Below are 8,578 nucleotides of genomic sequence, written 5' to 3'. Positions count from 1 at the left end.
AGGTTCTTATGCATCGACTCTCTACGCCATTGGTCCAGTGTGGCCTCACCCCACACTTCCAGGTGTGCACTTGAGTGTGCAGAGCAGAAAGGAGCCCCAGGGCCACAGGAAGCGAGGACCGCTGGGCTGCAGCACGGTCGGGGGTGGGGTGGGGAGCTGGCCGCAGGCTGTGCAACCCAGGCGCCAGGCAGTGGCCGCTGTGAGAGGTGACGGGTGCGCTCCTGGCCGCAGCTCCTCACTCTTCAAGAATCGCTTGTTAGGTCGATTTACCCCAGCCTGAGGGTGGGGACAGCTTCTCCTCCCCATGCCACCCCCTGTGCCCAGCACTGTCCTGGCCCATGGGTATCACCAAGTAAAGAGCCACGGCAGAAGGAATAAAAATGGACACTTACTGGGACTTCCCTGGCAGTCCAGTGGCTAAGACTCTGCACTTCCACTGCAGGGGACAGAGGTTCAATCCCTGATCGGGGAACTAAGATCCCACTTGCTGCACAGTGTGTTCAAAAAAGAAAAAACAGGGGGACATTTACTTCCCACCCCACTGGAGACGGATGGGGTGACCAGGAGGGGTCAGGAAGCATGATGCTCGGGATTCCCTGGGAGGTCGGCCTCATCTCAGAACCCCAGAGACAGTCACGGCTAAGGCTAAGCTTCGACTGGCTTGGGGGACCGGGGAACGCTGCCGGAGTCACTGTCAGCCGATGGGGCTGGTCCTGAGTGGGGGTGGGACGGAAAGGTGAGGGCTGGCTTTAACCAGTTTCCTGCTGCAGCCCTGCCTCCCAGGGCACTGGGCTGTCCCTGTGCAGACAGGGAATGAAAATCTTCCCGGGAAAGAGGCTTTGCAACCCTAAGACAAGCAACAGGAGGATGTCACTCCTTCATTCTTTTGTTTTCTTCCCACTACATGACAGTTTAAGATTTCTCCTCTCTGACCACGCCCCCACCCCAAACCTCTCTCTCTCTCTCACATACACACACACACACACCCTACAACGGGTGTTTAAAGAGGGTTCCTCTCCCAAGAGCTCCTGTTTCATCCCCATGACATGTCCACAGGCCGCAGGATCTGAGAGGTTTGGACACTAACTCTGACTCAGCATCAAGAAAAACAGAGATGGGAAGCACAGCCACAACGGAAAAACAGCTCTCTGCTTCCTGCACGTCCTGTCAGCTCCCCTCCTGGCTTGGAGACCCTCCCCGGACTGGACCAGTGCTGCCAACAGCACAAGGACATCACTGTAAAAATGATAATCTCCGTCACCACTGATCACGCGCTCGTTCCATGGGGTGCCTCCCCCTGTGCCACCTGATGTCATCCTCACATCCACCCAGAGTCTCGCAGCTGGTGGCCAAGGCCGTGACCCTGGAGCTCACACGCTGAGCCTCTTTCCCTCCCAGTGTGCCTCACCCTGCCCCAGAGGGGGCCCACTGCATTTTTTTGATATTGATAGACCAGAAAGCCATGGGTTCATGCTTCGGCCCAGCCAGACACCACCTTAGAGGGATCTTAATACAATTGCTGGTAGCAGATAACAAGGTTTTAAGAAAAGTACATGAAATTGAAACTTAAAACCAAGAAATCAACTTTAAAAAAATTAGCTGGAGGGCTTCCCTGGTGGCGCAGTGGTTGAGAGTCCGCCTACCGATGCAGGGGACTCGGGTTTGTGCCCCAGTCCGAGAAGATCCCACATGCCGTGGAGCGGCTGGGCCCGTGAGCCATGGCCGCTGAGCCTGCGCGTCCGGAGCCTGTGCTCCGCAACGGGAGAGGCCACAGCAGTGAGAGGCCCGCGTAACTAACACACACACACACACACACACACACACACACACACAAAATTAGCTGGAAAGCTCTTGCATCTCCACTGTCTGGGAGAGTTCCCGGCAGCACACAACAGATACTGGAAGACTGACTGTTCACTGAATGAATAAATGAATGAATGATTGGAAACAGAAGGCCAGTTCTTACATTACAAGAATTAGCTGTGCTGCTTAAGCCAAGACACTGAAACGTAAGGAACCTCGATTGCCTGGTCTGTAAAATGGGGGAAATAAAATGTAATAGCCCCTGCTGTGACCGCTTCACAGGTTCCTCCGTGATCAAATGAGGGAACGAAGGAACTGGTCTGTGTCGTGTTCTCTGGTGCACTGGGAGGTTCCCCAGGGCTCTCAGGACCTCGCCGGTGCCTGGCAGCCTGCGGCCTCTGTCCAGTGAGCCTTGTTCGTGGTGGCCCAGTCCCCAGAGGAGGAGGCTAGAGAGGCAGGAGCTCATGCCCTCCCCTCCCAGGTATGAGTGATGGCAGCAGGCACAGACCTTGTAATAATTGTAATCCCTTGCTGGTACATACCATTTTTATTCTGAAACACTTTTATGCCTCAGCTCATTTTATATTTCATATGCCCTCTCCTGGCTGTGGCAGATGGTGAAATTGATGTGGAAGGACACAGCGGGCTGGCGGCCCCAGCACCCACCGCACCAGCCAGATGCTGTTAGCTCGAGGGAGCCAACCAAAGGGATGCAAATGGGGTTCTGGTGTGGGGGCTCCAGGACCGCTCCAGACCTGGCTTTTGAATTTACCAATTCCTTTGTCTGGAGGGAAGGGACGACAGTGCTGGGAAGCACGCTGGTGTCCGAGGGCACCATGCAAATGGCTGGGAGTGCCAGGACCTGTCACCAGGGGCGTCACTCTCAGAGATCAGAAATCTTAACTAACCTCCTGAGCAGTGGGGTCCCAGGCGCTCTCCTCCATCCGCTCCCTGGGCCGTCTCTATACTGGTTGGCTACAACTCCACCGCACTGAAGATGCTCTCGGGGTTCCATTGTCAGCCCCCGACCTCCCCACTGACCCGTAGTCCCTGTTGGCTCAGGACCAGTCTCCTCAATGGACAATATGGATAGTCTAATAAGTACTGGGTTTGGGGCCAAGTACCTGGTCCCCATCTTTTTAATTTCCTCCTGGCTGTCGAATAACCACTTCAAACGCGACATGTCCCAGCAAGAACTCACGGTCTCTCCCTCCCTCCAGACCTTCTCCTACTCAGTGGGCGGCACCAGAGTCAGGAAGCTTCCTAGGTTCCTCCCTCTGCTCACTCTTCACACCCAAGTCATCACCAAGTCCTGACGATTTCATCTCCTCAAACGTTCTCAAGTCCGTCTCTCTTTCCCTGGCTCCTGCCACAAACTCCTTCCCACCCCTCATCACCCAGCAGCAGCCTCTCAGCCAATGTCCCCCTCAAGTCTGCCCTCCCAGGCAGGTTCCCAGGCAGAACCTCCTACATACACTCGGCACCGCAGCTGTGCCTCCTTGCAGACAGGATGAAATGGACAGGACGGAACTGTGGCTCCTACACACTTGCCAGCCCTCACCCACGCCTCTTCCCAGCCAGCTCTGCAGTTTACACTGCGAAGATGGAAGACGTCCCCGCCCGCCACTCACGCCCCTCATCCATCACCCGGCATTGCTCGTGCCAGCCACCTCCCTCCCCACTCGCTCCTCAAGACCGTGCTCTGGTATCACCTCCTCAGGAAATCCCCCTGACTGCTCGACCCCAACCCACCCACCTGCCCTGGCCTGGGGCACTCATGTGCCATCCCGCCCTGGAGGTGCGTGGTACCCCACCTGCCCACCAGGCTGAGCACCCTCAGGATGGAGAGACTGGTGTGTTCATCCCTGGCCCCGGCACCGGGTCTGCCCCTCAGTAGATGCTCTGGAAATATTTGCTGAACTGAGAGCACACTTGATGAATATTTCCACTGTACTAAGTGCCCACAGTTCTGCCTGGGGCCAGAAACCCCTGCTTGGAGAAAAGTGAGTTTTCACCGAGACAGGATGGTAAGTTTATGCCTGTAAACTCCTGTTTACTGGGGTAAGCAAGTCATCAAGTTCACAAGCACCCGTTCCCCACCTGATTCCAGCATTGGGCTCGGTCCAGAGGAGGGCAGGCCACCCAGGGCTCTGTTCCAGCCAGACTGGGCTGACGGCTGCCCAGGCTGGCTCAGAGGAAGGGGGCCCTCAGGGTGTCTGGAGGCCCGGGGTGGGGGGACCCCACTGTCCAACGCTAATGACCGCCGCCCACGACTTGTTAGTCCCCATGTGGCTGCCGCAGGGATATTTGTATTCACACAATGGGCATGAACTTGAACACCCTGTGGTGAAGCAGGGTGGCTTCTCCTCCAAGGGTAGCAGGTGAGCAGCTCCTCAGCCCGGGGTCTGCGGACCTGGCCTGATCTGCCTCCACCACCAGGTGTGGGCAGGATGGGCCACTGTCCCTTCTTGGGCCTCCTCTCTGCCACTCAATCCTGCCAGTCTGAGAGCTCTTTCCTTTGCGGGTTTGGGGTTGAGGCGGGGAGTAGTGGGGTGGGCAGGGAGAAAGCTGGGTGGGAGTGTGAAGGCCAGGGCTTGCCCCTCAGCTTTGCCTTCACTACACGTGTGGGAGACCCTGGACTTCCCTTGGTTTCCTTATCTGCCAAGTAAGGACAATAGCCCAGCCATGCCTTAGGGAGGCAAATGAATGAACATGGACAGAGGGCTTTGAAAAGGACAATTCCTTGTTTATAAGATAAGGCTATTACCGCAGGGGTGTCTGAGGAGAGGGCAGAGGGGACGGTTCTGGTGTGGTCCCTCCCCCAGCAGAGCTGGGCAGCAGGGACATGTCCCCGTCACACCAGAGTGGGTGGATGGGGCCTGTCAGGAATGCCACTCCAGGCCAGAGGTCAGAAGCCCCATGGGGCTTGCTGCTGTCAGAGTGGCCCCATCCCCAATCCCTTGGGCCCAGGAGCTTCTCACATGGGAGTCACATGGCCTGGCTCTGTCGTGAGGGCTTGGCTGCCAGAGGTACCTGCTGACTCTCACCTGGTAGCAGCCAGAAGCCTGTCTCCTCTGCTCCAGGGACAACCTGTGGGTGCTGTTCCCCCCGCCCCCCAGATAACCACACATAGAGTGGCGCATAAGTCATCCTCCTGGACACAAAGTGAACACCCCTACGAAAGCAGCACCCAGACTGAGAAACAGATCGTAACCAGCACTGTGGGGCTGCTGCAAACAGAAACAAACCAAAAACAGAAACAAAAGCAAAAATCAACTCAGGAGCATGGCAGACGTGTCCCCACACATTTAAAACAGCAGCCACTTACACTACCGCAGCGTCCTCCCACCCCAGGTTAGACGCCAGCTCACCCAGCGGGGTCCACGGCGTGTCCTCAGCAGTGACATGGGCCTGACTCTTGTCTGAGGAGCCCACCCGTGTCCGGAGCCAGATCAGTGAGGACTCCTGCCTTCTTCTCTTCCCAGATGGGGTCCCGGGGCCTTGCCTGGCCCTCCCCCTCCACTCCTCAGCCTCCCCCTCCACTCCCTAGCCTCCCCCCTGCAGGGAGAGCTATTTCAAAAGGCAGGGTGGACCCTCATGCTAGATGGGCTCAGAGTCAAGTGGTGGGTGGGCCCTGGCCTGGGTCCATTGTCCTCCCAGCTCTTCCCAGTGCCCTCCCAGGTCCTCCCAGGTTCTCCTTGTGCCCTCCCAGCACCCACCCAGAGCCCCCCTATTGCCTGCCATGAGGGTAGCTCTTTCCTTCCTAGGCCGGCCCATGGCCTTGGCCCTTGAAGAGAACAGGGCCAGGAGACACCACAGTATGGGTGAGGGTCCTGGGCACAGCACCAGGCTTGGGCACCCTCCCTGGGTGGGCTTCCACCATCCACTGGGTAAAGACCCTCAACAGCACTGATGTGCTCAGAATAGTGACCGACCCACCTGTTTAGCCTTCCTGTGCCTGCCTGCCTTTACTACGCTGGCCACAGCTGGGGAGCCTCCGGCCACACTTCTCCACCAGTCCCCTTTGCTTTCCCTACATCGAGGTACCTGCCCCCCCCCACACACACACAATTTAACCTCTGAAGGCCTCTCCATCTTCTTCCACCAGTGATGTGCCCAGCTGGCTGGTTCCAGCTGATTGCTACATTTTCAGAAATTTGCAAGCTGATTGTTAAACACAGCTATCATTAAAATTTAAATTATACAAACTTACAATTATATAAATTATAATAAGAACGAAGGTAATACATAGAACTCATCACTTTCTAATGTTTTCTACTACATTTTACTATTATCTATGCTTTTTAGGTTCTTCGCATCTATTGCATCCATGAGGTGGGAAAACCATATACTTGTGTGATCCTGCCACATCTTTTCCCAACTCCACTGTAAGTGTGTATACAGCACTTCCTCCCCCCCACCCCCACCTCCATCCCTGCTGCAGTTCTGACTTATGGGGCTCAGGTCGGGAGAACAGGTGTACACATATGAGACCTTCAGACCAGGTAGCTAGGCAACTTGCTCTTCCTCTGAGGGTTTTGGGCAAGGCAGTCCTTGATTTCTAGTCCCCAACTTCCAGATAGCTCCTGAACTCTAGGGAGGGAGAGGACGCTGCAAACACTACCCAGATTGAATCTCTCCTGCCCAGGGTCTTGGGTACAGTTTAAAAGATTTAAAGAAGGCAGAGGGCTGCCATAGTGTGCCCCCTACCAGTCCCTCAGCACAGCCCAGCATTTCTGCGCAGGTGTCCCACATACTGCCTTCTGGCAGACAGAGAGCTCCACAGAGGTCGCCCTTGCGACCAAAGGGTCCTGGGCCCTTGACCGCAGTGTCCTCCCCTCAGGGTTCCATACTTCCCTCCCAGAGATCCCACTGCCCCTGGACATTGCCCCAGGGCCCCTCCTCCCCTTCAGACTCAGTCTACTCCATCTTCTTCTGTGTGTGTGCGTGCGTGTGTGTGTGTGTGTGTGGCGATGGCGGGGGGCGGTCGGGGTCTGGCCCTTAGTGCCCAAGTGCCGAGTGCCAACCGCTGAGATCTCCTCTGGGGGTAAAATCCCAGGTCCCTGCCTTGCTCAGGCAAGCCCCTGCCTCTCCTGGGGCTCAGGAGGCAAGGCTCAGCCCAGGGTTCCCGCTCTGTCCACACCTTCCTCCCGGCCCAGCTGGGCTCCTCTCCCGCGCCCACACACGATCTCTGCGGAGCGCCATCCCTCTGTGCCCTCAGGGCCCCACGGAAATTGGCCTCCGGCCACACACAGCCCTGGCCCGGGGGAGCGCGCCGGCGTCGGGGGGGGGGGGGCGTTGACCCGGGGGTGACGGGGTGGGGGGTGTGTGACTCCATCCGGTCTCAGGATGGGAGTTGGGGCAGAAGCCGTGGTGCCTGTCGCGCGGGTAATTCCTCCCGAGTCGCTTGCTGACCTGGGGCGCTCCGGTCGCAGACACGCGTGGGACCCTCGTGGCCGGCCCCCTCCCGCGGCCTGGGGCCGGGCGGTGAGCTGCGGCAGATCTCAGGGCTCAGTGGTGGGCGAGCGCTGCCGCTGGGGCCGGAAACCCAGCACAGCCCAGGACCGAGGCGCGCCAAGCCCAGGACAGCCGCTTGCGGGTCGCGGGGTCCCTCTGGCGCCGCTGAAAGACTCTGGCCGCGAGTAGCCCGGGGGGGCAGTGGGTGGGAGGAGGCTGCGGAGAGGGAGGAGATCGTGGCTTATCAAAAAAGTCTCAATAGAGATGGCTTCATCTCCCACCCGCGGGGCGGAAGTCAGCTCCGCACCCAGGAGCTGCCTTGTGGGTCCCTCCGGGCAGGGACCCGCGCACTTGCCAACGGCGGGGCCATCGCAGAGCCCAGAGGAGGCGGAATGAAGGGCTCGGAGCGTGGGGCGGGGGTGTCCGCCGGGCGGCCCCGACTGCGACTGTAGCTATGGCTCGACCTGTCGCATCGAGCCGGACCCCGGAGTCTTGGTACCTCAGTGCCCTCCTCTGTACAGTGGGAGCTGGGAGGGGCGGCTTCCGAAGCGCGTTTGGCTCTGACCGCCAGGGACTGGCCAGGGTCTCAGGCCCTAGTCGGGAGCCCCGAACCGGGCACTGAAAACTGGACGGAAATCTGGGAGCCGAGCCCCGCGGCGCCGCTGCCCAGAAAAATGGCTCGAGTGTGTGGGCGGGTGAGTGGGGTGACTATGAGTAACCTACCATCGTTTGGAGCTTCGCAGGTGCGACGCCCCCCTGCCAAAGTCCCGGACCCCTCCCCAGCGGCAGAGAAGTTGGCACAGCTGGGGTGAATGGGGTCCAGAAAGCCCAACACACACGCGAACACACACAGACATGGACACACGAACGCACCGCAACTCGCACACGGACACACACGTGCCCTCACATCTCCGCGATGGGAAGGCGCTCGGAGAGCGCGAAACGGTCCTCCTGCAGGGCCCCCTCGGAAGCGTGGCACCTCCCCCGGGGCTGGAGGGACCGTCCAGCTCCGGCGGCGCCGTCTGCCCGGAATCGGGCCCGCTCGGCTGGCAGGAAAGGCTTAATCCGCAAGGGACGCCTCCGAAAGTGCCCGCCTGCCCCGCCGGCACGAGGTGGGGGCTGTCAATCCCAGGAGACGTTGCCAGTCCCCAAAGCTCGGAGCTGGGGGGTGGGGGAGGGCACAGGAGAGCCAAGAACGAGGGCGTGGGAAGCCCCCAGACCTGGGGTGTATAGCATCTTTTTAACCCCATACGGACATCTAAGAAACTTGGAGCGGTCCCGCGACCCCCTCTCGGGACTTAGCGACGTAGCGAGGCTC

Source organism: Phocoena phocoena, chromosome 19, assembly GCF_963924675.1.
Source record: "Phocoena phocoena chromosome 19, mPhoPho1.1, whole genome shotgun sequence".
Taxonomy (NCBI): domain Eukaryota; kingdom Metazoa; phylum Chordata; class Mammalia; order Artiodactyla; family Phocoenidae; genus Phocoena; species Phocoena phocoena.
This window is presented reverse-complemented; position numbering follows the sequence as displayed.